The following is a 25,585-nucleotide window of genomic DNA, read 5'->3' as shown; positions in this document are numbered from 1 at the left end:
TTTCACCAGCCTTCCTCCCATGTGCCCTAACTTTCTCAAGGTCGACGGCATTTGCGGGGGATTCATTGGGAAACAGCTGCACTTTCTGGATGCATCGAGGCAAACTCGCTTCCCCGCGCAGAGTTTGGTTTCACAGAGGGAGGCGGGAAGTTAGGAGGCTTTTTGAGAGATTTAAGGCATCAAATTGCACATATAAAACGGTGATGAAACAATAACGCTTTCACAACATTGTAGAGCGGCCCTAATCACTTTTTCTGACCCGTTGTGTTTTAAAAATATTTACTTTGCGCACAGCACAGCCTGTAGGCTACGTGCTGAGCAGTGGCCGTGGGGTTGATGGTAAATAGTCAGGCGGGTTGGGGGGGGTGGGTCTCGGTCTCGTGCTCGGCGCCGGCATCGGGGCGCATCGCGGTCTGCCCGCAGGGGATGCGCCGCAGGGGACGCGCCCACAGAGGCGTGCGGCCCCGCGCTCCGTTCCAACACCATCTTCTTCCCTTTGCAGCTTCCCACTTCCCATCTGTGCCCACCCACTGGTTTCTCAAAGAATAATTTAAAAAAACTGGCACATGGTTCAGGGAAAAAGAATCGGAAGCGGTGGGCTCCCTGGTCCTGGGTTCATGGTGTCGGAGACATGCGGCCACAGGCCCGGCCGGCTTCCCCTCGTCGAGGCTGTGACCCAGCCTGACCCACCCGGCCTGTGCGCTGTTGCCGACCGTGGACACCGGAGCTCTGGTTGTACCCTGCAAGTTGCCAGGAGAGCGTTTTCTTTTTCCTTTCGTCTTTGCCAGTGCTGCCTGCAGACTCCAAAAGGCATCTTCAGAAAGCTGATAATTAGAGCGATGGGATCCGAGCATGAGTAATCACTCCCTATTTTGCTTGGGTGCAGTCCTTCGGAGAGGATGACGTCTTGCCAATAATTATTAGGTTATCACCTCGTCATATTACTCCTTCTGGAGCCTCAATTTGAGGATAAACGTTAGGCCAACCTTTGCCGCTCAATCCTCCGATTCAAATAAATGTCGTATTCCAGAAAGAAAAAGAACCAACAAAACTAGAAACCCTAAGAAGCAGTTATTTCTGAATAGAGCACAGCTATATGACGGTTATAAGGATAGTGTAAAAAAATGAGTACTTAGTAAAATGCCACTTGTATCCGTTAATGACCACTTGGAAGCATCCAGGAGTTCACATCTTCACTGCACCGTTTGTGGAAGGATGTCTGGGCTCTGCCATCTTGCTAGAATGCTCCTGTGAGTGGACCTGTGTGGTCTGTAGATGGAGTACTGCAAATTCAGCTTCCCCAGAGCACAGAGCCCTAAACCCTAGGTGCTGGTGATATCGTGCTTTGTCCATGTGCTTTGGAAGTGGGGGGAGAGTTGATGGACAAACAACTGGGATTTGCCTCTGGACTGACAGACAGGTCTCTTTATTTGGGCCTTTGTCTCAAAGGAGACAAAGAGGAGAGAGCCAGGGAAGAGCAGAACCAGCAGACTCCCGGGGTTGCCTTCAGGAAGGAGGCCCTAATGGGTGTTTCTCCCCAGAGATGGTGCCCCCGGCCGTGGCCCCAGGGGAGATTCCTCGGCTTTTTTGGTGAAGTGTACCTAGTTCTGGGCCTGGAAGTTAGCTCCTGTGTGCAAAGACGCAGGAAAGCAGACAGTGTGAAGGGGATTCCTTAAGGAATGGATGGAAGGCTTTCAGTACCAAAGGGAATGAATAATGAGTGTTTCCCTGGCCCCAAAGGTGGGTATTGGAATGCCCGTATCTTTGACACCCCTTACCCCCCAGGGCGCACACACCACCCATTCTCAATTTGAGGAAGGGTCTTTGCCTTAGCTGTTCCCGAAATTTCTTGGGCAACAGCCGTTTTTGTTCTGGATCCACATTCCATAAAGGAAGAACCCCACCTCTCCAAATAGGCTCCCGGATGACACATCTTCCCTTCAGAAAGGAAAAAAAGAGTTCAAAATTATGTGTAGGGAAAACCTTCCCATGTGAAAATCTGCAGCAGTAGAAGTTGGCCTTTGTTGGAGTTTGTTTTGGGTAAGCAGCAAGCATATTTCCCCGGGTTGGTTCGGCAATAACATTCGGAGATGTTGTGTCCAGTTGTCTCGTGAGGGATGAATGGCATATTGTGGATTCCAAAACTGAGTCTGCATCTGCTGTACCCAGACCTGCTCCGTTTGGGAAGCTCGCAAATAGGCTGGCCTTTTTTTTTTTTTTCTTCCCCCGAGTTTCTCTTTTGGCCAAAGAGAAATTGCTTCTGTGCCACTCAAAATGCTCAAACTTCTCTGCAACCCAGAAGAGAACGTAGCAGGGAAGGCCCTTCTCAAGAATTCATCAGCACGGGGGGTGGCATGAAGGTAGATGAACAGGGAGGTCACAGAAAGTTCTGGTGTCATTTCCCCCCCCCCCCCCCGGAAACAAAGAATTGATGTGGATCTAGAAAAAGAAGCTCACAAGAGAAATTGTTGGTGGGTTTTCTGATGTGCCTTGAACTTCTCAGGTGAGCTTGCCGAGGTGCTCTTTCATTGGTCTTCTTGGGATTACTGACAATCAAAACTTGCACAAAACTCAGCTTGGGCCTTCTGTATGTGGAATAACGCTCTAGGTATGTGAGGTTCTCTGAAAGTGATGGAGCAGAGAGAGGTAGCGTCTGGGGCGAGTACAGAAAGGAAAAAAAAATTATTAGTAAGAATGTCTTAGAGGTGATCAAAAGGTTTGTGAGAAACTAGATGCATCTAGGTTACTCTAGAAAGACCAAGATGAACAGGAAGGCTTCAACTGAAACAACCAGCTAAGAACAGGTGGGGCAGATAGTTGGTTATCACGGGCCAGGTGCTGCGTTAGCCTCTGGGGAAAACTCAAGGAACATAAAATACAGTGTCCCCGATTCCTGGAGCTTCTGGTCTGGCAGAGGAGTTTATCACGCGTCACTTAAGTAATTGGTGTGTTGAAAAAACACAATCCTTGATGGAACCAAAATACAAGGTGCACTTTTCCCCACTGTTGTCAACTTTGTTCACTGGGACTAACATCCTTGACCCCTGGGTGAAAAGTGGCAGCTCCCCCAGCTCTACTGCTTGCTCTCAGGTGATACAAAAGCTCCTCCTGGCCACTGTGAGTCACAGAAATATTCTCAGTTCAGCCCTTGAAACGTCGGGTCCCACGCACAGGCCAGATGCTGGCCTTGTCTTAGCTTTACTTCGTCCTGCCCTCCTCCTGGGGCCTGTCTGCTTGCAGCCGGGCTGGGGAGTCCTGCTGTCTCACGTCTGCTCCTTCCCCATTTCACTGCCCCCGCCACAGCTGTAGTGTGTGTGTGCGCACGCGCGCGTGTGTGTGCCCGTGTGTGTGCCCGCGTGTGTGTGTGTGTGAGGCCTCAGAGGTCAGAGCCCCAGCCCTTTCTCCGCCGGCCGGCTGGTGTCCCGGGTCCTGCCCTGGCAGACGGTTTGAGCCAACCCTGTCTCCGTGGACTTTCTAAAGCACCGAGTCTTTGGAAGTTCCAGGCGGCAAGGGTCCTCATTCTCCGAGTCTCCTTGAGGCCCGGGGGGATGCCTCCCACTTCCTAGGTCCCCCCGGACGGACGTGCCTTCCTCAGCCGTGCCTATCCCGTGGCCGCCCTCCAGCCTCTGCCTGTCCGGGCCTCCCCCGCCCTCCGGGGGGCCCCGTTGGACAGATTTCTCCTGCCGGCCCCAGGGACGCACACCTCTGGGCCTGGGAACGCTCATTCGCGCTCCGCCCACCCGAGGCGGGCGCGGGCCCAACAGCCAAGCATCCCTGCGCTCTGCGCTCTTGCGCAGCCTCCAGAGCTGTCTGCGGCTCCTCTGCGGTCCCGGACGGGTTCTGGGGGCTCCGCAGGGCCCCCTCCCCAGCGAGCGCAGGGGGCGTGCAGAGGCGCCCTCGCCGGGGCCGGGGGTTGGAAGGCAGGGGGCCCACTACGCTGCGCGGGGAGCGCCTGGAGTCTGTCCCCGGCCTCCCGGTCCCGCTGTCTCTAATCGTTCTTGTATTCCTGGTCCCGGGCGGGGTCCTGAGCCCAGAAGGAGCCCCTGGGCCCCGTCTGCGCGGCGGCGGGCGTGCGGGGACCGCTGCGGGGGTCTGGGCGGCGGAGCCTCGGCGGCCAGGCTCCCGGGAACCCCGCGGGCCTCCGTCCCAGGCTCGGCGTGATTGCACCTCGAACCGAACAAAAAGGGCGCCACCACGAGGATCGGGGAACAAAAGAAACGGAAGCGCACGAGGTTTAAACAAGCTGCCCTCAGGCCGCCGCTCAGCGGCAAGGCCGGGCCCCGGACCCAGGCCCCGGGGGCCGGGGCCCGCTGAGCGGGCCGGGCAGAGGGCCGCCCCCGCCGAGTGCGGGGCGGACGAGCGGGGCTCGGGGCCGAGAGGGCGCCTCCCCGGCCCGCGCCCGCGCCCCGCTCACAAGAGGTCCTTGTAGGAGGCGGCGGCCGTACCACGCGGCGCCGGGGCTGCGGCTGCGCTCGGACATGAGCCCGCTTGTTCGCCCGCTCTCCGTGAAAAGAGTTTTGAAATGAGTTCTGAATGGACAGCATTTTCTTTGTGCGCGTGGTAAATAACCCAGAGCAAAGTTAGCAAGTTGCAGCTTCTGCATTCTGACTCCATGGAACTTTTTTGTGGGGAGAAGGGCAGGATGTTTTTCACAGACTGTGACCTCCCTGGAGCACTAGAGGTAAGGAGGAAACGTTACTGAGGCAGTGGTGACTATTTTACATCTTGGAAGACGCAGCTTTTAACAAAGCTACAAGAGGAGAGCAGATTTCTACCTGCCACCCCAAACCCATGCCTCACGGAGTTTCCCGAGGTGCTCTTCCCACGGCTTTGGCATTTCTTTAGATCTGATTTAAAAATCAGTGATTCTGTGATGATCATTTTCATGTGCACATTTTTTTTCTCCTGTAGAAAGCAATAGCATCTCTGAATGGGGCCGCGTGGAGAAACCCTACGAGAACTAGCATAAGAGCCTTTTGGAATATATCCCGGAAAAGATAGCTCTCTACACATCTGCAGAGATTCTCCAGGTAAAGGTAAGAAAAGAAAATGCTGTGAAAAGTAGATTCAAGTTATTTCATGACGTCACACGGTGTTGAACTTTGGGAGAAACCCACAGAGGCCGATGCAGGATGGATGTGTGGGTGCGGGGTGCTGGGTGCGGGGCCTGCCCCTCCCCCTCGCGGGCCTGAGGACAGGCCTGTAGCCCTGGCCCCCTGTGACGGTGGCGGTCCCCAGGGGCCGTTTCAGAGCACACGTGCACGGGGTAGGGGACCGGAGGGATTGTGGTGTCCGGCAGGCCCGTCTCCTAAAACGTCAGTGGGTTTAACGCTGCAAATGTTACTTGTCTAGTATGGAATTCCTTTTAGGTTTATAGTTGCACTGGGACTGACTCGTTTTCTATTTAGGATTCTTTAAAAATCACTTTTACGGTGCTCAGATGAGAAGTACATCAGTTGCTTACGTATCATAAGCATCATACCTGAAGGCATGTCTCCTGCTGGAGCTATTTGCTTGTCACTCTAGGGGACCTGCGCCATCCGCACCCTGTATGTTTCTTTGCTGGAGTCCGGGCGCCAAGGAGTCGAACATTACGGAGCTTCCCTGGAGCAATAAGAGCTTTTTTAAAAAATTTTTAATCCCCAGTTAATTTCGGTTGCTAGAAATGAGCAGCATTTAGAACTCGCCAGCGGGTACTCTGAAGTTCAGAGGGTCACGTCGCGGTTATTTGGGCTTCTGGATGCATTTCTGAAGCAAAGCATCTGTAACACTGTTACTTGTTGGCAGGTTATATACACATAACATTAGCCCTGTAACAAGATTGTCTTTGCAGCAGGCTTAAAGGTCAAGCTGTTGGTTCTCAGGACTGTGTCGGTTTTTTTGTCTCCTGACGGTGCGTAAAGCAAAGCAGTTAGGACGCAAGTAGAAGTTATCTTGCAGGCGTTGTGATGTGGTCGACTTTGGTTTGGTTTTTGAACAATTGGTGGGATGCATTTGTCCTATACCGCTTGGAGCCTTGATCTTTCTATTTCAGATAAATTGCTTTCAAATTAATTGCAATGACTTCTTTAGGTCAACATAGAATGTAACACAAAAGCAGTGATTCTCCTGTAAAACATGGTGGTGCAGTTGAGGTAAAATGATGACATTCCTCATAAAATCTTCCTCGATTAAATAAGTTCACGGTAACACTGTTTTCTTTACCAACTTTATAACCATTTTTTTTTTTTTAGAGGAAAATGTGTCCTCAGTTTGTCATTAGTGTGTTACTTGGGACTGTGTACGTTTTCTGGGAAAAGCTTTACTTGCAACGTGCAATAAAACTTAAATTCATAGACCCTGAACTTATAAAAAAAAGTTTTACCTTAATTATTTCTTTAAACATTTTAAATTAAAATACAGCTTTGTACATTACCATCAGAAATAGGGCCGCTTAAACAACGTAAGTGTGAATTCAGGTGGTAATGTGGGTGGGTAGAGGCCTGAGACCACTTAACAGGACATCACCAGCAGAGGGCAGCGCAGAGCAATGGACTCAGAAGCCTTTCTGACCAGATGTCTAAAAATCTGAAGTGAAAATGTCTGTATGAAAGTGGTACTTTTTGGACAGCAACCTCCCCCAAACTCATACACCTCTAAAATAAATTGTTAAAAGGCCCAAACATGCCAATCTCTAAATAACCCTCTCACTGTGAAAGTGTTGAGGTGTAAGGACAAAGTTTGATTTCCTTATCAGAGGTGTTTGCACTATGATTTTACTTTTGATTGATTTTGTTACAAAAGACTCTGTGAATGCAAATACCAGTAATATGCACACATTTTCATTATAAAGCTTTTCAGGGTGATTTTTCTGTTGAAAAATATTGAAAATAATAGTAATTCAGACTCATGGAACAACCCCTTTCAAACTCAGCATATGACACAAAATGCAGCTTTGGAAAGGTTTCCATTAAATCCACATTTCCTTGATGAAAATGATAGCACATTGTTCTACGTGTTAAATTTTTTCTCCTCAAAATGACTACAGCAAACATTTGATGTTCTTAAAAAAAAAGCCCACATGTAATACGCAATATTTGACAAACGTTTTACGCTGGAAATCCAGAAAGAATAAGACAGACTAGCCTGGAACAGAATCCCAGAGAATTTAGAGGGACAATTTTATGAAAACATGTTCTATTTCATCACAGGGTTATTATAAAACCCGAGTTTAATGGTCTAGGCATAAATGTTGAGGGAATCTCAATCTCTGTGTACTGAGTTTTCTCCTGTAATCTGGAAGTTAGCATTTAAGATGATCATTCCTATCGGCTAATTAGGATTGCAAAACGCTTTTCTCTTCTCCACAGTTCCTGAGCACATATGAAATTGGAGCTGCTATCATAAGCCAAGTGTCCGTCTTATGCCATTGGCTTTCTTGGGTTTACCTTCTAAATGACTTTGGCTCATGTCGACTCTAGATATTTGACATATCAAGTACTGTTGTCTTCAGAGGTTTCCCAGGCAACCGCTACAATTCATCTGGTCCCAGTCAAAGTGCCCTTGAACTCCCAGTCACTTCACTTCTCGGTGTGAGTCCTGTGTGTGGTGGAAGGAGAGACACCGAAGGCTTCATGTAACAGGCTGATGTGAGTGGTTTGGTGAAGAGATGGTAGGATTTCACACAAAAACATCCACTTGGAGGTGAAGACTTAAGCTGGCTGCCTGCAGGTTCACTTTGTCAAGCTCTCATTTTAACCTGGGGGGACCACAGTCAGCACCCCGTGTCCTGGGATCTGCTTCACTCCTGCTCAAGGCTCCTGGACAGACTCCTGAGCCCCAAACTCTTACCCTACGTCACCCCAAGAACACCTTCAGGTACAGATTTCTGGCCCCCAGGAAACCACCACTGCTGGCCTGAGTGGCGCTGCGGGGTCCCTGTTGGCTCTCACACCCACTGACCTTCGAGAGGGGGCCCGGTCTCAGATCGTGTTCGCTTTGACCTGTCATGAAGCCACGAGTAGGGTCTTGTTCTGCTAGGCTTATTTCCACCCCAGAATCCTTCCCGAAGAGCAGAGTGGGAGGGAGAAATCGGAGTCGCTGACCCTGTGGTCTGTGAAGGTTCCTCTGTTCACGCTGATGCATTCTGTGTTTTGTTTAAAATAAAACACTTCGCCTCATCTAGGCAGACAGCACAGTTAGAATATTCTTTTCTTTCTTTACCTTGCCTCTTGTCCACACAACCGACTGACCAGTGGCTGGACTGATTGACAGATATGGCAATAGAATATACAGCCTGCATATCCCACCAGTGGAACTCTTTTAAGTGGGAGCAGATTGCTGCCCGAATATGGGGCTTCTGCAGACGTCTCCTTGTGGGCTCCACGCCGCACTCAAAAGTCCAGAGAGCTGAGCGGTTAGTCATCTGTCGTCCAGACCCCGCCATAAAGGCAGAGCCTCCACCCCTTCCCCAACCCCTCCCCTCGCCATTCCGCTCTCCCTGCATTTGTTATATTTTGTTCTGTCTGATACACTCACTGGGACGTGAACATCTCATTGCCGTGTATCTTAAGTAAGCAAATTTTGAAAAAACCACTTTCATGGGTCTGTAGGAAATTTAAATAAGGATTTTATATATAATAAGAATATATGTATTTTTAACTATATATATGGTAGCTTTAGCTACCAGCCCTTCCACCAACTACAGTTACCACTGTGATTATCACTTTGAATAATAACCCCTGGCTTGTTAAAATTAATGGAGATAAATGTAATTTTATAGTAGGAAATGTAGTTTTCAGGGTGTGAAATAATAGTAATCAATTTGAATAAATATTTGCTGTTTGTTTTCATAAAAGTTTAAATCCTCCAGAGAGAATTCTGACCGAAATAGGAATAGAGTAGGATCAAGGGAACAGGTGGGTGAGTCATATCGCTGGCTTTTAATGAGAGGATGCTGTGACTGTTGGCGTGGTCCGCCCATCGGCAGTTTCAGAATTTCTTAAGCTGAAATTCAGCTGGAGAGTTCTTCATCAGGGTGGACTTACGTTGATCATTTATAGTCTATCTGTGCATTGACGAGCGTTGGTGAGATAGGTTTGATACCTAAATCGCAGTTTAAAAAATGCAAAGAGGCATATGAATCCTCAGAGTGGGACATTTCCCGAGCCCAAGGGTTTTTGTGCAAAGCTAATATGTATAATAGAGAATCAGTCTTTCACTGTACACTTTAGTCGTCCTATTCCAATAACTGAATGAATATTCTGAATTAATAAGCATAACGTTTGTATAAGCTAAAGACTAGTCTAAGCTTTGCATTCATTGATGAGAGCTTTAAGCAAATGTTTCTTTTCATCAGCTTGTTCAAGAGGCATAAACATAATTATGGTTCTGAGGTCATAACATACAAACTGGTTAAAATAGTAACTGGCCCTGGAACAGGTCACTTCTTAAAGTTATGGGTTGTAAGTTGCTTTGAATACTGGGAAGATCCTGAAAGACTGTTTTTTTTCAAACATGTATATATTTATACTTTTATCTTACAGAAAAGAGTGAGCATTAAAATATATCTATAGGATTGAGCTTGTTTTTGTTTTTATTTTATTTGTTTTCTGTTTAATATTTAAAAATTTTTTTTGTTGGAGTATAGCTGATTTACAGCACTGTGTTAATCTCTGCTGTACAGCGGAGTGATTCAGTTATGCACATATATGCATGTTTTTCCAGATTCTTTTCCGTGATGGTTCATCACAGGATATTGAATATCGTTCCCTGTGCTCTACAGTAGGACCTTGTTATTGAGTTTGTTTTGTTTTCAGCTAACGTTTTGGTTAAAAATGAAACAGGAGTTGATATTCTTATTGTGATGGAAACTATAGAGAAGTGGTAGAAACATCAAAGGATGGGTTAGCGTTAAGGTTCTCAAAACGCTAAGAGGGACAGCCACGGGAAGACGGACTTTGCTTGCTGTCTTCTCCCACAGCTCTGCTCGGTGTCTTCTGCTAAGTGATGAGTTTTGGGGATCACACCTCGTTTTGTCTTCCTTTCCCCCCTTCTTCTGCACCCCTGGCGTTACCTGCTCTGTATCTGTTAAATATTAGGATGTTATGAAGCCAGAGAAGGAATGAGAGGCGCATTTGCTCCACGGCTGCTAATGCCTCAAATTCCTTCCGTTCCTGCCGTTCATTCTTTCAACAAATATCCCAGCCCGGTCTTGTGTCAGGCATGGGTCTCATTTTGCTGTATTATTTCATTTAATTCTCTCAGAGCCCTTCAAGGTTGTTATTATAATCTCCTTTGTACAGGTGACAAAACTGAGACTTTTAGAGAAGTAAGGAACATTTTCAAGACCATAGAACTAGAAAGTGCTGGAGTTGGGATTAAAATCCCAGTGCACTGTCTCCGAAACAGACCTGTCTCTAAGGAGGACTTGCTTTAGTGCTCACATTTCAAAACTTTTCATTTTGAAACAATGTCAAACTCAGAAAAAGCTCTAAGTATGAAGAATTCCTGAATACCCGTCACCAAGATTTTCCAATTGTGAACATTTTACCGAATTTGCTTTCTCTTTCTCTCTTTCTGTATTTATGCGTATGCGCGCGCACATGTACACAAATTATTTTTTCGTGAAACGTTTGTGGTAAGATCTAGACATGACCCCCTTTCCCGCTGACTACCGTAGTGTGTATTCCAAAACACGGATGTTATCTGATCTTCCCACGATGCCAGATCAAAAACATGCAATTAATAGGGATCCAATCCACAAACTTTATTCAAAACTTGCCAGTTATCCAGATAATGTCCATTACGGCAAAAAAAAAAAAAAAAAAAAAAAAAATTGTGCAGGATCCGACCCAGGGTTATGTATTGAACTGTCGTGTGTCTTTAGTGTCTTTTAATCAGGAACACTCCCCCAGTCTTTATCTTTCCTGACCGTCACACGTTTGAAGAGTAGGGGCCAGTTATTGTGTAAAACATCCCTCGGTTTGGGCTTGTCCGATGGTTCCTCATGATTTGATTCAAGGGGTCCATTTTTGGCAGGAAAACCATAGAAGGGGTGCTGTGTTCTTCTCAGGGTATTGTGTCAGGAGGCGGGGATGCTGATTTGCCTCATTACTGCTTGGTTTAAATGGGCAAGGTGTTCTTCACAGCAGGGCTACTGTTTTTCCCTTTTTAAGTGTTAATACCTCCTGGGGAGATGTTTTGAGACTATGTAAAGATTCTGTTTCCTATCTGATTTTTTATCTCACTGGTTTTAACATCTATTGATGATTCTTGCCTGTATCCCTTATTACCATGATGGTTGCCAAGTGGTAGCACTTATCTTTTTTGATCTCCTTTATTCAGTAACTTACTATTAGTCTAGAGAGATACAGTATTGCTAGTATTTACCCTAGTCTGTTGTGTGGTTTTATTATTAATCTGGGATCACACACAATGGTTTACAATTCTTATCTCTTTAGAGCTTCACATCCCCCTAGGTAGACACTATTATGTCCACATTCTATAGATGAGGAAACCAAGTAGCCAAAAATCAGTTGGCGGCCTCTTCTGGGAGAAAATATTAAAAATGGATCTTTAAAATTATCATTGAGGAAATTCACAATAAGATAATAGAGTGAAGTACAAAAATTACAGAAAAATAAGTTAAAGAAAGAGAGAAGCTAGAAAGAATCATATATAACATTGTGCCATGTTTTTAAAACGTTGAGTGTAGAAGCCAGAGAAAGAGACCAGACAACCTGACCCTCGCATTTGAGCAAGGTGTGTAGTGGATGGAACCTGAGGGATCTTATTACCTTCACAAACACCAAAGGGAAGACGTGGACAGCCCTGAGAAGTGAACTTCACTGTTTTTTTTTCTCGACTGAACGGGAAGATGGAAAGGGAAGACAGAAGGATTAGAGGCATCCCAAGCTAACCTTTATCTCAGCAGAAGATGGAGATTTCACAGAACGGGAGACAAAAGAGGAGAGGAGATGCAGTTCCCTGGGTAGCAGGAGGTCCCCACGGGAAGCCCTTCTCTCTCGCTGCACACTCAGCCCCTCGCCCCTGCGTCTTCCCTTCTTGTTTTCCCACCAGTGAGGGGGACGGTCCTGGGAGGATTCCTGTAGTGGGATGAGTGGATGCCTGGAGTGGATCGTGTACCTCGTGGCTCCACTGAGCCGGGGACCGATCCAGGGGCCTCTTGGGAGGTAGGTTGATCACTGATTCAGGATCTTGAAGTTTGGGATCCTCGGCCCCCAGCCATTCACCACCTCCATCACCATCCCCACAGCCATCAGCAGCTACTTGCTGAGACCACTCCTTGCTAGATACTGTGCTAAATTCTTCGCATATATGTTCTTCAACACTGTATAAACCCTCTGCGGAAGATGCTCTTAATTTAATGATGTCCTAACGCCAAGTCAGAGCTTGCCCCTTATAAGATCCTCAGTAATTATGTGTTGAGCACATTTTAATTTTGCAGATGAGGAATCAAGGCTCAGAGAGGCTGATTAATTTTCTGAGTTCAAACAGCTAGGCTCTGGTGGATCCAGAATTCAAAATGACATGTGGTCTGCCGCCTCTCTACCACTCGCTAAACCCTCCCAATTCCACACCATTGCTTATCCTCTTCCCTCCACGGGGGTGCCCTTCCTCCTCTTTTCTGCCAATCAACATCCTGCCCAGTCCTTCCCATCTTCAAGCCAGAGTTCACATTCTGCTCCTTCCCTAGGGTTTTTCAAATCTCGCCATGTGGGACGGACCCTCCTGCCTCCGTAGTTTCCTGGCCGCTGTCTCGCACTTTGGCAGAACACTGAAATGTCTGTACTTGGCTCCTCAGTGTCTGTGTTTGCGTCCCTCACCTGCGTGCCAGCAATATGGCTGAATTTCACAGCTTTTTCAAACTCTCACCTCTTGTTTAGCACGGTGCTTTGCATTCTAGGTGTTGAAGAAACAGTTGTGACATCGGGAGAATGAGCGGAGCCTCTGAACAGGGTCTTGGCCGCAGGAAGGGGGCCCTGACACCTGCTGGGACAGAGAGGACGCGGCAGCGGCCAGCTGGCCAGGGAGGGCACCCAAGATAAACTTTGCCTCGTTCACAATAGGCGAAAGGCCGGTCCTGGGTACACACACATCTTTTATAAATAAAACTGTTTCATTCATGGTGAACCGGAGAGAGGAAGAAACAACAGGTGCTAAAGATGAATAGAGTGTTGTCAGCCCGTTTGTTGATTGGAAACCAGGCCTAGATTTTGCTTCCTCCTGTTCTATCGAGTGGCCTCTGCCTGCGTGTCATTTTTACTTTTTAGTGCTGTCTGCACCTGTGGCCTTTGGACCCGGTGTTTACGGCAGATGGGCCGGGCCTGAGCCGTTCGTGTCGCCGTTCTGCGGCGCTCCGTTCTCTGCCAGCCGTGGCTGCGTCCCCTGCTCAGCTGCTGTGCTCGGGGTCCAGGGCTCCGAGCTGGGCCCGCTTACGACCATCCTTCCTCTTTGCTGCCAGGCCATTGCCCCTCAAAACTGAGTGCTTGACGGCAAACAGAACGTTGGGGATGGGGACCTTCCCCTCAAATGTCAGAACTGGACCCCTTTCTACCACTTTTTCAGTCTTTCTTTATAGCTGTTGTTTTCAGAGATTCCCTGATTCTCTTTGCTTTCCCTTTAACGAAGGTCTAAATGCACCTGGTAAACGGACATGTGGGAGGGGAGGGTGTCTTTGTTTCCTTGAAAGATAAGAGTGACGTGTGCGTGAATGGTGTACTTGGGACTTTCTTAGGGAGATTCATCTGCTGGCTTCTTTGCTCTTCCTCCTAACAGACTGAGAAGATGGATTTCAGCCCAGCAGAAAGCAAATGTTTGTCTAGCGGACAAGGAGATAGTCGTGAAGGGTCCAGTCTCCCCTTGAGGCTGTGCCAGCCTGGAGAAACAGACTGGGTGTCAGGGTCCAAACCACACCCCGTCCCCATCCTAACGTCCCTGCAAAGCATCATGCTTGTAGGGGGAAACAGGCCCATTTTTATAGCATCAATTAATTTTTTCCTAGAATGGCCCACTTGTCCTTCAGTCCCTGTCTCTAGACCCCCAGAAGCAGACATTCTGTTTGGACACGAGAGGACAGCGGCAGGTACGTCTGTCTTTGTGTCACCACGCCACGGGGAGGCGGGTGCACAGCCCCCCGGGACAGCTCTTCCAGGGGCTTCTCACCCCATGTGCGCACATGTGCAGGAGGGGCAGAAGGTCGAGCTCTCCGGGGTCCCACTTAGCCACTTCCTATTGTTTTTTTTAAGGTTTTCAAAATAACATTTATTTCTTAAAAGTTAACATGTGCATAATAGGAAACCAAAGAACACAAGAAGCAAAAACTGAAGTCATCCATCATCACAAGCAGTTTACCATTTGATGTGTCCTTCTAGATCTCGTTTGTATAGTTAAACACAACTAAGCATCCATTTTTATGTAATTAAGATCATACAGTTATGTATTTGCTGCGTCGGGTCTTAGTTGCAGCACACAGGGATCTCTTTGTTGAGGTACGCGGGATCTTTCATTGTGACGTGCGGGCATCTCTCTAGTTGTGGCATGTGGGTTTTCTCTCTCTAGTTGTGGTGTGCAGGCTCCAGAGCGCGTGGGCTCTGTAGTTGGCGGCACTCGGCCTCTCTAGTGGAGGCACGCGGGCTCAGTAGTTGCGGTGCGTGGGCTTAGTTGCCCCGCGGCACGTGGGATCTTAGTTCCCCAACCAGGGATCGAACCCGTGTCCCCTGCATTGGAAGGTGGATTCTTTACCACTGGACCACAGGGAAGTCCCTCGGCCACTTTCTAGGCACGCGACACAAAGCACCTTCCTCTCTCCACGCCTTCTGATGAAGCAGTTAGTGTGTGTGAAGCTCACAGCGAGTCTCAGAGGCTCTAGGGAGGACCGTGGTGGTGACGGGGTTGGTAGGGATGTGACGTTGGCTCCTGCATCCTCCATTTCTGCTTTCCTAGTGTTGTTACAGACCATCATTCACAAGACCGTGTCCAGCCCATCTCTGAACTGTGTCGCCACGTGTCCAAGAAGAAGCCCACCCTCCTGCACACTGGCTGTGATGGGCTCCCCTGGGCCCCCGATCCTGTCTCTTTCCTGTCCAGGCACTGACCACACGCCCCAGAGTGCTCTGAGCGGAAGAGCATCGCCTTGCTGCTCCCCTGTTTAGCCCCTGTTGCTGGGTGGGCATTTGCATTACCTGTGGATTTTCCGTGTTAGAGAAGGTGATTGATGTTTGTGCATCTTTATTTACCTTTTGGATTCTTCCTCCACGATCAAGTCCCAGGTGTGGAATTACTGGGTCAGAGGGTGTGACAGACCGGGAGGCCTGTGAGCCTCAGAGGAGGCATGGACTTCTGAGGGCCCTTTCCTAGGACATGGCCAAGGGAGTGACAGATTTTCCTTCTTAAGTGAGGAACTTCTAGTGCAGCACCCTGGACAGGGCCCCTCAGCCTCTACTGGAATACGTCCAGCTACTGGACCGTGGTTTCCTCCACTGAAATAAATACAAATAGTGATTACATGTTTGCTTTGTCGGATTAGCTTTGGGGTGGTGTGCTTTTAACACTCGGACTAGAAAACACCCCACTTACTCCATCTGTTTACTGGTGAGTTAGGTGAGAGGTCCAGGGAGCAGGAGAAGCGGGGCGGGGGCGGGTAGAGTGGGAGGCCCCAGGATTCAGTCTTGGATCTTTTTCTTCGTACTTTGAAGTACGGTGACTGCCCCTTCTTGGGTAGCTGTGTCGGACATACACAGAGCAGTAGCGGTCAGCTGTGCATTTCTCGGCCATGATGGGGTCTTATGTAAAGAGAGCCATTTCATCCCCGCCAGCTTCTACATACATTTTTATTTTCTCTTTCCAGTTTAATCTGACCCCCCAACATCTTAGATGTCAATTATTCTACAGTTAACCTCTCTTTTTTTAACTGAAGTATAGTTGATTTGCAATATTACATTAGTTGCAGGTGTACAACATAGTGATTCAGTATTTTTGTACAGTATACTCCATTTAAAGTTATTGTAAAATAAGGGCTGTATTCCCTGTGCTGTACAATATATACTTGTAGCTTATTTATTTATACATAGTAGTTTGTATCTATAAATCCCCTAACCATATTTGCCCTTCCCCCCTTTCCTCTCCCCACTGGTAACCACTAGTTTGTTCTCTATATCTGTGAATCTATTCTGTTTTGTTATATTCATTCACTTGTTTTATTGTTTAGATTCCACATATAAGTGACAATATACAGTATTTGTCTTTCTCTGTCTGACTTTTGTCACTTAGCATAATACCCTCCGGGTCCATCCATGTTGCTGCAAATGGCAAAATTTCATTCTTTTTTATGGCTGAGTAATATTCCACTGTATATATGTACCACATCTTCTTTATCCATGTCTCTGTCTTATGGACATTTAAGTTGCTCCCGTATCTTGGCTATTGTAAACAGTAATGCTTCGAACATGGGGGTGCATGCATCTTTTTGAATTAGTGTTTTTGTTTTCTTCAGTTACATACCCAGGAGTGGGATTGCTGGATCATAGGTAGTTCTACTTTTAGTTTTTTAAGGAACCTCCATATTGTTCTCCATAGTGGCTGCACTAATGTACATTCCCACCAACAGTCTAAAAGGATTCCCTTTTCTCTACATCCTCAACAACAGTCTAAAAGGATTCCCTTTTCTCTACATCCTCACCAACATTTGTTATTTGTAGACTTTTCGATGATAGCCATTCCGACAGGTGTGAGGTAATACCTCACTGTGGTTTTAATTTGCATTTCTCTGTTGATTAGTGATGTTGAGCATCTTTTCATATGCCTGCTGGCCATCTGTATATCTTTGGAAAAAATGTCTATTCAGGTCTTCTGCCCGTTTTTTAATGGGGTTGTTTGTTTGTTTTTTGATGTTGAGTTGTATGAGCTATTTATATATTTCACTATTTTATATTATATACTCAGTCATACCATTTGCAAATATTTTCTGCCCTTCAGTACAGTTAACCTCTCTGAGTCTCACTTTTGTATCATTAAATGGGTGAAGGGTTATTGGGAGATTAAATGTATCCAATGTAAGGTATTAGTACTAGTAACCTGATGTTTCTCTTCAAATGAATTAACTGCAAGTGCAGTTTCTTTCATATTCTTCAACAATTCCAGGTTTATTTACTGACACTGTGCTCTGCTCACAGCACTAAGATGTCCACAGTGGCCGGTGACATGATTTGCATTTGTAAGGGCTCTAGCGATGATGGTGATAGACACACACACATGTAATACCAAGGTGTTTGGTAGAAACCGACAGGTTTTGCAAGAGGGGCATGAAGGTGCAAAAGTTAAAAAAAAAGCACTTACAGTTACACTTGGGGAAGGGCAGCTCTGAGACGCCTCCACTGAAGAAGCAACAATAAGTTAGTCATTGAAGAATGTGTAGGCTTTGGACAGGCTGTTGGGAGGACAGAGGAAGCAGATGCAGAGATGACTTGGATTAAGGCGTGTAGGTGTGAAAGAGGATGCCTGGCCCGGTCAGAGAATACAGGGGGGCAGGTGTATGTGTGGGTGTGTCTGTGGGTGTGTCTGAATGCGTGTGGTTGTGTGTTTGAGTGTATGAGACGCTGTGTGTGTGTGTGTGTGTGTGTGTGTGTGTGTGTGTGTGTTGGAAGGATGGGTGACGTGAGGAAGAAGGAAAGGAGATGAAGTTGGAAAGGGAGTCTGGAGCCAGGTCGTGGAGCTCCTTGACTGCCTTGCTCCTGAGAATTATCTATAAATTGTCTGTTAAAATACTAGAAATAAGTGATAACATCCAGGAGGCACTTACAGATACCGCTGCTAAAATCAAGGCTTTGCTTTGATGTGTACCAAAAAGAGCCGTGATGGGACATTCGTTTCCAGGAAATAGAAATGAGTAGTAATGATGCCCGCGCGTTTTCGACATTACTCTCCCACTTTATGTTTCTAAAATTTCAATCCTGATTTATAGCCTTGACGTATCCTGAGGGTAGGTGTGTTAAGCATACTCTAAGTAGGGTATAAAGGCCCATTTCTGTTGTAAACAGTGGTTAAAGCTTAAAAATCATCAAGCGGAGGTCTGCCAGCTACGTTTTGCAGGTCTTTTTAGTTGTTTACATATTTAGCAGAACGCAGGGTTAACTTTTTAAAATGTTTCTTTCTGTGTATCCTTCCTGGAGAAAGAGCAAAGAAAACAGTTGAGAATAATAGGACGTGTTCTGTTTCTCTGAGTGACTCAGGGACGCGCGCCTGTTTATCTTCCTGATGTGGTCAAGTTGATGTGAAGGCCGAGCCCTGAAATGCAAGTCTTCCCTTTGAGCGTCAAAATGGAAAAGTTAAGTGCCCACTTCTGGTTCACTGGTAGAGGACAGCACATGGGCTTCCCGATGGGCGGGTTTACTGGAAAGCAGGTGCTTAGTGTTACGGACAAGCGAGATGACGGGTTTGCTCTGAGAGCCTCTTCCTGGGAGGCTGGCAGCTCGGTTACAGGCCGTAGGTTCCCCGGGCGTGTGTCCCCTGCACCCGGCTCTCCCGGTGCTTCTGTGCTGAGCCTCGGGGTCCTTTCGTTTCCTGAAACACTTTCCTGGTCTCTATCTGTACCGAAACAGTAACGATGATGATGAGGACGATAATGATGGTGCTAATAGTAGCAACAACAGCAATAGCGTAAGCAGATTTCCCTGGGGGAGCCTCTCCCGCTAACCCTGCCCGCCTGCCGAGCGGTACGGAGACTCACAGGATTGTTTTCGCTTCCTGTGAAACCCTCCTCTTCCGCTTTTCTCCCCTTTCATCTCTGTTCTTTCTCTTCTCAGTGTCTTTTGGACAAGACTTTTTGTGTGTCAGTGATTCCAAGCAAACAAGCTGTTCTGCCATACAAAAAATAAAAATAAAAATAAAAAGTAACATGCCTCAAAACACTATAGTAGATTACTTGCCTTCAAGATTAAGCTAAAATGTTTCCTGGAGCTTCGCCTTCAAGTCTGAACATCCCACCACTTAACTAGATGATAACAGAGTGTTTCTAGTTTCTTTCTTCTTTTCTTTTTGCCAGTAAAGCGTATCTGTACTAACCCAGGGCCACCTTTCGGTGAGGATGGAATGGGAGGCTGCCCTCTGCCATGCAAACACGCCTCCAGCCCTGTTTGTTTACGAGACGCTTTTTGTACCGGATGCAAACTGCTGCCCGTGTGATCCCGCTTTGTGGCCCACATCACATGTCCTGGTTAATCTGATAGAAGGCTTTAAATGGATGGGCAACTCTGCCAGCTTTGGGTGCCAGAAGGTTTTGGGCTTTGAAAGGAAGAAACAGCGAACAAACCCCAAATCAGAATCTCTAACTGCTATTTAATCACAACGCCCTAAGAAACATCTGAAGTTTTACCAGGTGCCTGGGGTGAATTTATAATTTTTTTTGTATTTAAAAAAACGCAAAGTGTATAGCCCTTAAATTTTACTTAGTATGTTCATATTATTATATTTATTTTAAATTGCATGAAGAAAGCACAACTAATGAGCTCTTTGGACGTGACTGCTTTGCATTGTTTGTAATGTGCTTCGAATATAGTATTCCTGGCTTGGAAGGCACTGAGAGAAAGATTTAAGAAAAGGCATACAGGTTGGCCTCAGATGGGAGAATGGTAGTCCTGACTAATAAGAACACGTACCGATAACACCCAGTGCCGATGCTAATTGATTACATTCCAGGATGTGGGACAATCTGCCCAGCAGAGTATGGTAATTATTCACGGAATGAATTGTTATGTTGTAGTTATGAGAAGAATCCAAAAATCTTTGCTTTGTGTGTGTGTGGGGGGGGGAGGGAGATGGCACAGACAGTACGGCCAGTTTAGAATATGTGTCGTGTGTACCTAAAATAGGTTGCATGAGAGGCTGTTTTGATAGAAACCAATCCACTTGTACATTTCTTAGGTGTTGTGAAGTATTTGATAAATCCTGGGAGATAAGTGGTACAAATTAAGATCCGTCCTTCCAGGAGTTTCTGTCTAGTTTGGGAGGCAGATCTACACAGAACAAAACGGGGAGAAGCATATGAGGCAGACAAATAAGCTCTGTGTGCCCACTGTCCGCGCTGGTGCAGAGAGGTTTGGAGTCATCTGATAAGAGGTGGATGATTCCCGTCATTGGAAAGGAGCTGAGTACAGGTTCCAGAATCATGTGACATGTGCCCATTCCTAATCCATGGGGAGATGCGGCAGCCTCCCTCCTTTTCTACCCTACTGAACACTCCCGAGTTTCTGGGTAAAGACAGTTAGACTTCAGACAGCAGAAGAATTTGGGAGTGGACAACTGCTAATTACTAGAGAAATGGAAATAAAAATCACAGTGAGGTATCACCTCACACAGGTCAGGATGGCAATCATCAAAAAGTCTACAAACAATAAATGCTGGAGAGCGTGTGGAGAAAAGGGAACCCTCCTGCACTCCTGGTGCGTGGGAATGTAAATTGGTGCCGGCACTGTGGAGAACAGTATGGAGGTTCCTTAAAAAACTAAAACTAGAGCTACCATATGATCCTGCAATCCCACTCCTGGGCATATATCCAGAGAAAACCATAATTCGAAAAGATACACGCACCCCAGTGTTCATTGCAGCTCTATTTACAATAGTCAGGACATGGAAGCAACCTAAGTGTCCATTGACAGAGGAATGGATAAAGAAGATGTGGTGTGTGTACATATATATATATATATACATATATTCCTCAGCCATAAAAAAAGGACGAAATAATGCCATTTGCAGCAACATGGCTGGACCTAGAGATGATCATATTAAGTGAAATAAGACAGAGGAAGACAAATATCATATGATACCACTTATATGTGGAATCTAAAATATGACACAAATGAACTTATTTATGAAACAGACAGACTCAACAGACATAGAAAACAAATATAGTTACCAAAGGGGAAACGGGGTGGGGGAGGGATAAGGTAGGAGTTTGGGATTAGCAGATACACACTACTATATATAAAATAGATAAACAGTAGGGTCCTACTGTAGAGCACAGGGAACTATAGTCAATATTCTGTAATAAACCGTAATGGAAAAGAATATGCAAAAGAAAGTGTATATTTATGGATAACTGAATCACTTTGCTGTACACCTGAAACTGACACAACCTTGTAAATCAACTCTACTTCAATAAAAAAAAGGAAGAAGAAAAAAGAAAAATTGGGAGCGGAGAACTCCACATGAGCGCATCAAGCCCCCAGCTGTATGAACCCCGCCTACCACCTGCTTCTTCCCGTAGCACCTCTTCTGTGTGCAGGTGGAGAAACTACCAAAGGGCATGGTGGTCCCGGGAGGGGGGCCTCCAGGCCGGGCCACAGCCTGTCCTGCACTTCCTTAGGGCTCCTCGTGCATCGATGAAGTCGCATCGAGTCCATAGGTATTGACTCAACATTTCTCCCCTGTTGAATCATAAGCCCTGAAAACCACATTATCTTGTGTTCTGCTTTATTCCTCGTTCCTAACACATGCCTGACCTGTAGCAGGAGATGGATGTATATTTTCAATGAATGAATCAGGCATTGGTGTATCCAGACCGTCAGATTCTTCTGCCAACTTTGGCTGGTGTGTCATGTAGAAGGTGTGTCCAACGCTGAGATTGGGATTCACCCCTAATGTTTGGATCAGCGATAGAAAGAAGAATACAGAGGGAGACTCAGAGACAGAGGCCAACGTGTTCCTTCTCTGCAGTTGGCCAGTGTCCTCCTTCAGTGCCCCATCGGGAAGGTAACCTGTTAGTATAAGCTCGTGTCCCTTTCATTTGTAGAAAGAGACTTTATTTTTCCTTCAGAGGACAGTGGGCATATAGCACTATTTGCTATGGCAACATTTGATCTGAAGCAAAGTTCCTAATGAAATATAGTATATGGAACACAAGAGTAGTAACGTAATCAAAAGCGTGATGAAGGACACACGCAATGATTGCTTATAGTAGCTCATTATTCTTCCATTACATCTGCTCATGTAATCGAGGCCTGTTGGCTTGACATGTTGGTGTCAGACATTTATGTTGAAACTATATCGAGAAAGTGAAGTTGAAATGTCTGATGTATTCAATATTGGAGTGACATTGTCTCATTGAAAAATAATCGAGAGGGAGTTCCCTGGCGGTCCAGTGGTTAGGGCTCCGAGCTCTCACTGCTGAGGACCCGGGTTTGATCCCTGGTCAGGGAACGAAGATCCCACAAGCCGCTCAGGGAGGCCAAAGGGAAAAAAAAAGAAAAAGAACTGGGAGAATAGCATTTTAATTTTCCAAGTACTCTTTCTATATTATCGTCTAAAAGTGTTCAGATTAAGTAGTTACCCAGAGGAGTTATGGTGCAAAATGAGTTTCACCCTGTACAGTGTTTGAAGAACATATACTGGGATGGTACATATTTTTTTCTTCCTAGGAAAGTTATATAATATATATCATATCTATCATATGCCTTCCAAATATATATATTTTAAAGGCCTCCTAGATGTGTTCCATGGATCCTTTAACGGGAAGTACACACTGAGCTGGGATGTCTTCAAATTAACCATTGCCCATTCTTAATTATCTGTTCTTATAACAAAGCTCAGGGCCTCCCCCATGCTTGCCACACCTAGGTTGTTTGGAAGGAACAAGATGCTTGAAAGAGATTTAAGTTTAATCCATACCTGAAGATCTACTTCTCTTTTTTGCATGAATGCCTGCCTTCCTGGTTTAACTGGGGAAATGACACAGCACTTTGAGAACATTAAAAAATACGTTGTTCTCAACACACATGCCCCTTGCTTTTGGGTGTAGCGCAGACAGTCTTTGTAGGAACTGATGCCCTTGGTGGAAGTAAGTAGCTCTTTCTAAGGCTGACCTTCCCTAACGGGTCCAGCATGAAACTTGGTGCCCTTACTCTTTCATCTAGTTTACTCTCCCTACATAGGAGAGTAACTAATTAAATATCCTGGTTTATCAATCACCAGTGGAATTGTAAGGTTGTGTTGCAGTGAGTGAGTTATAAGGAGTGACATAAATGCCAGAAAGAACCCTGTGGGTTCTTTATTGATTCTTATTTGAACAGCTATGGCCAGAATCTGGTTTAGGTAATTACATTGTTTTCTAAGTTAAAATAGTTCAACCATGTCGAATGCAGCAGTACGTTCTGGCCTTCATCACTTATTTTTTTCTGTGCATTAATAGAGATTCGAAGTATATTTTGGCCCTGGTGCTGGTGCTCCCTTGGTCCACCTTCAAGGATGAGCGGCATCTTTGTTAGACGAATCTGTCGTCAATCAGCGCTAACCCCAGACGGACCGTGGTGGGATGTGAGAGGAGAGGAGAAGTACCTGCAAAGTCCACTCCTGACGTCTGACTTGAGCACCTAGAGGGGGCTGCCGTCTCTCAATATGGGAGAGGCCGTGGGTGGAGCTGGTTTGCGGCAGGGAGGGCACCTGCAGCTTCTGGTCCAGCACTTTGATTTAATTGTGAGCTGGGCGTCCCAGGGAGGGTGTCAAATAGGCATTGCTGTTAGTCTGGAGTGTAGGCAAGAGGTCCTGGCCGGTGAGGTACATATGGAGGTTATTGGTGTATAGAGAGCATTTAGATCTGTAGGATTGAGGAGAGAGAGGAAAGAGGACTGGCGAGGGGGACATCCTTCTGGGGGCTTCCACAGGTGCGGAGCAGTGGTGCCAGGGCGGCCTGTGGGTCCCGTGGCTTGAGGGCTGAGCGTGGACGGCCGGGGAAGCCGACCGAGGGCCCTGGCGGCCTTGGCAAGAGCGGCCGCTTGGCCCCCAAAGCCTAGTGGGAGTGGACTTGAGGGACCGTGGGAGAGAGGGCGGGAAACAGGGGAGAAGAAGTGACGTTGAGTTTTGCTGCAAAGGGCAGCAAGGGACAGAGATGCTGTCTCACAGGAGAGTGAGGTCGAGTGAAGTTTTTGTTTGGTTATTTTGGTTTTAAGATGAGAGAAATAGCATATTTACACGCAGTTGAGAATGAATGAATGATGAGAGTGAGAGAGAGAGAGAAGTGATGCCCTCGTGGGTGGGAGGAGATGGACCAGGTTGACCAGAGTGCTGGGCTTTAACCGGGAGTCTGGAGGGTCCGTCTGTGTTGACAAGTGGGGAGGAAAGTCTGCGGGGACGGGCGCTATGGACACGCGGCGTCAGCCTGTGTGAGTGGGCTTTCCGGGGCTACTGCGTAAAGTACCGCAAAATGGGGCTTGCGTAACGGAATTTTATTCTCTCAGCTCCAGGGCCCAGAAACCTGAAAGCAGGTGTCAGCAGGGTTGGTTCCTAACGGAGGCTTGAGGAAGGGTCTGTTCCGTGCCTCTCCCCCAGCGTCCGGTGGTTGGTGGTGGTTCTCGTGTTCGCTGGCTTACAGGTGCATCCCTCTGTCCCCCGCCTGCGCTGTCACAGGGCCTTCTCTCATGTGTCTCCTCTGTATTTCTCGTCCTCTTATAAGGATACGAGTCTTCTTGGATTTAATGCAGCCTGACTTCATCTTAACCTGATTACATCTGCCAAGATCCCATTTCCAAATAAGGCCATATTCACAGGTTCCAGGCACACGTGGATCTGGGGGAGACGCTCTCCAACCCAGGCCCTCTGGAGGGTCTCCTGGGATGCTTGCATCTTCTCGGGAAGTAGAAAGCAAGGCCGTCAGCTGAGAGTGAGGCAGGCGAGGAGGTGTTTGAAGACCGCGGGTGAGGCGGAGCCTAGGACTGGCGCTGAGTCCGCGGGGGCTGAGCGGGCAGGGCTGCGTGCCTCTGACGCGGCTCGGCTGCACAGTTTTGGGGGCCGGGTGGGTCCACGGGGGATGGAACTGGGCGGTGTTACCAAACAGGTCCCACCAGATGCGGGAAAGGCGAGAGGCGTGGGGGCGCACCTAAGGCTCCCTTAGCATAACTGACCGCGGACTTAAATTAGGGAAGGAGGAGAATGAAGACACCAGGATCATGGAGGCTTCGTGAAAATGGCCCGACGTGGGGAGGTGGGTGGGCGGACGCCGTGGAGGAGGTGACAGCAGGTAGAGCTCAGAGAGCGTCAGTCCTGAAAGCGGCTGGTGGAGAGCCTGCGGGCTTTGACTCGGGAGGGGGCAGCTGGGGACAGGTGGGTGGCACGGTCCCTGGGGGAGAGGACTCGGGACAGGGCAGGGGAGGGAAGCACTGTTCCCACTTGTATCAAAGTGAACGCACATCAAGGCAGGGCCTAGGGACCGTGAGCCAGGAGCTAAACCTTCTGGAAAGGAAGGGAAATGATTTGGAGCCAGTAGGTCACAGCAGAATCGAAGGCGATGCAATTTGATGTCATGAGATTCGGAAGTGTGGGCTCCTGGCAGGTGGGAGGGCTTGTGACCGGAAGGTGGTGAAGGGACGCGCAGGGGGGCCCGGTCGGTCATGCAGTTCCTCCCCACCTTCGCATGTAAACGCACCCCTTCCCTTAGAGACAAGAGGTCACGGTGGAGTGACGCTGGGTGCAGGTGGGCAGGGAACTCTACCCCTCTGCTTGCATCCCCGAGGCTCCTCTGCAGGGACCCACGACCCCCAAACATGGCACTCTCCCAGAGGGAGTTTGAGGAACCAGCTCTACCGCACTTTCCCTGGGG

At 47.4% G+C, this 25,585-nt stretch overlaps 1 protein-coding gene across 1 annotated transcript in view; it reads left to right on the top strand.

Annotated features, from left to right (window-relative positions):
- Positions 1-25,585, top strand: part of ST18 (ST18 C2H2C-type zinc finger transcription factor) — a 308,958-nt gene that overhangs the window by 54,553 nt on the left and 228,820 nt on the right. Inside the window, exon 2 of the mRNA XM_082432989.1 lies at positions 4,912-5,036. The gene's annotated coding sequence lies outside the window, so the exon portion shown is untranslated. The remainder of the gene's footprint in view (positions 1-4,911; positions 5,037-25,585) is intronic.

Source organism: Balaenoptera physalus (assembly GCF_965194825.1).
Source record: "Balaenoptera physalus genome assembly, chromosome: 17".
NCBI lineage: Eukaryota > Metazoa > Chordata > Mammalia > Artiodactyla > Balaenopteridae > Balaenoptera > Balaenoptera physalus.
Note: the sequence above shows the minus strand (reverse complement) of the source record. Positions and strands in the feature narration are given on the sequence as shown.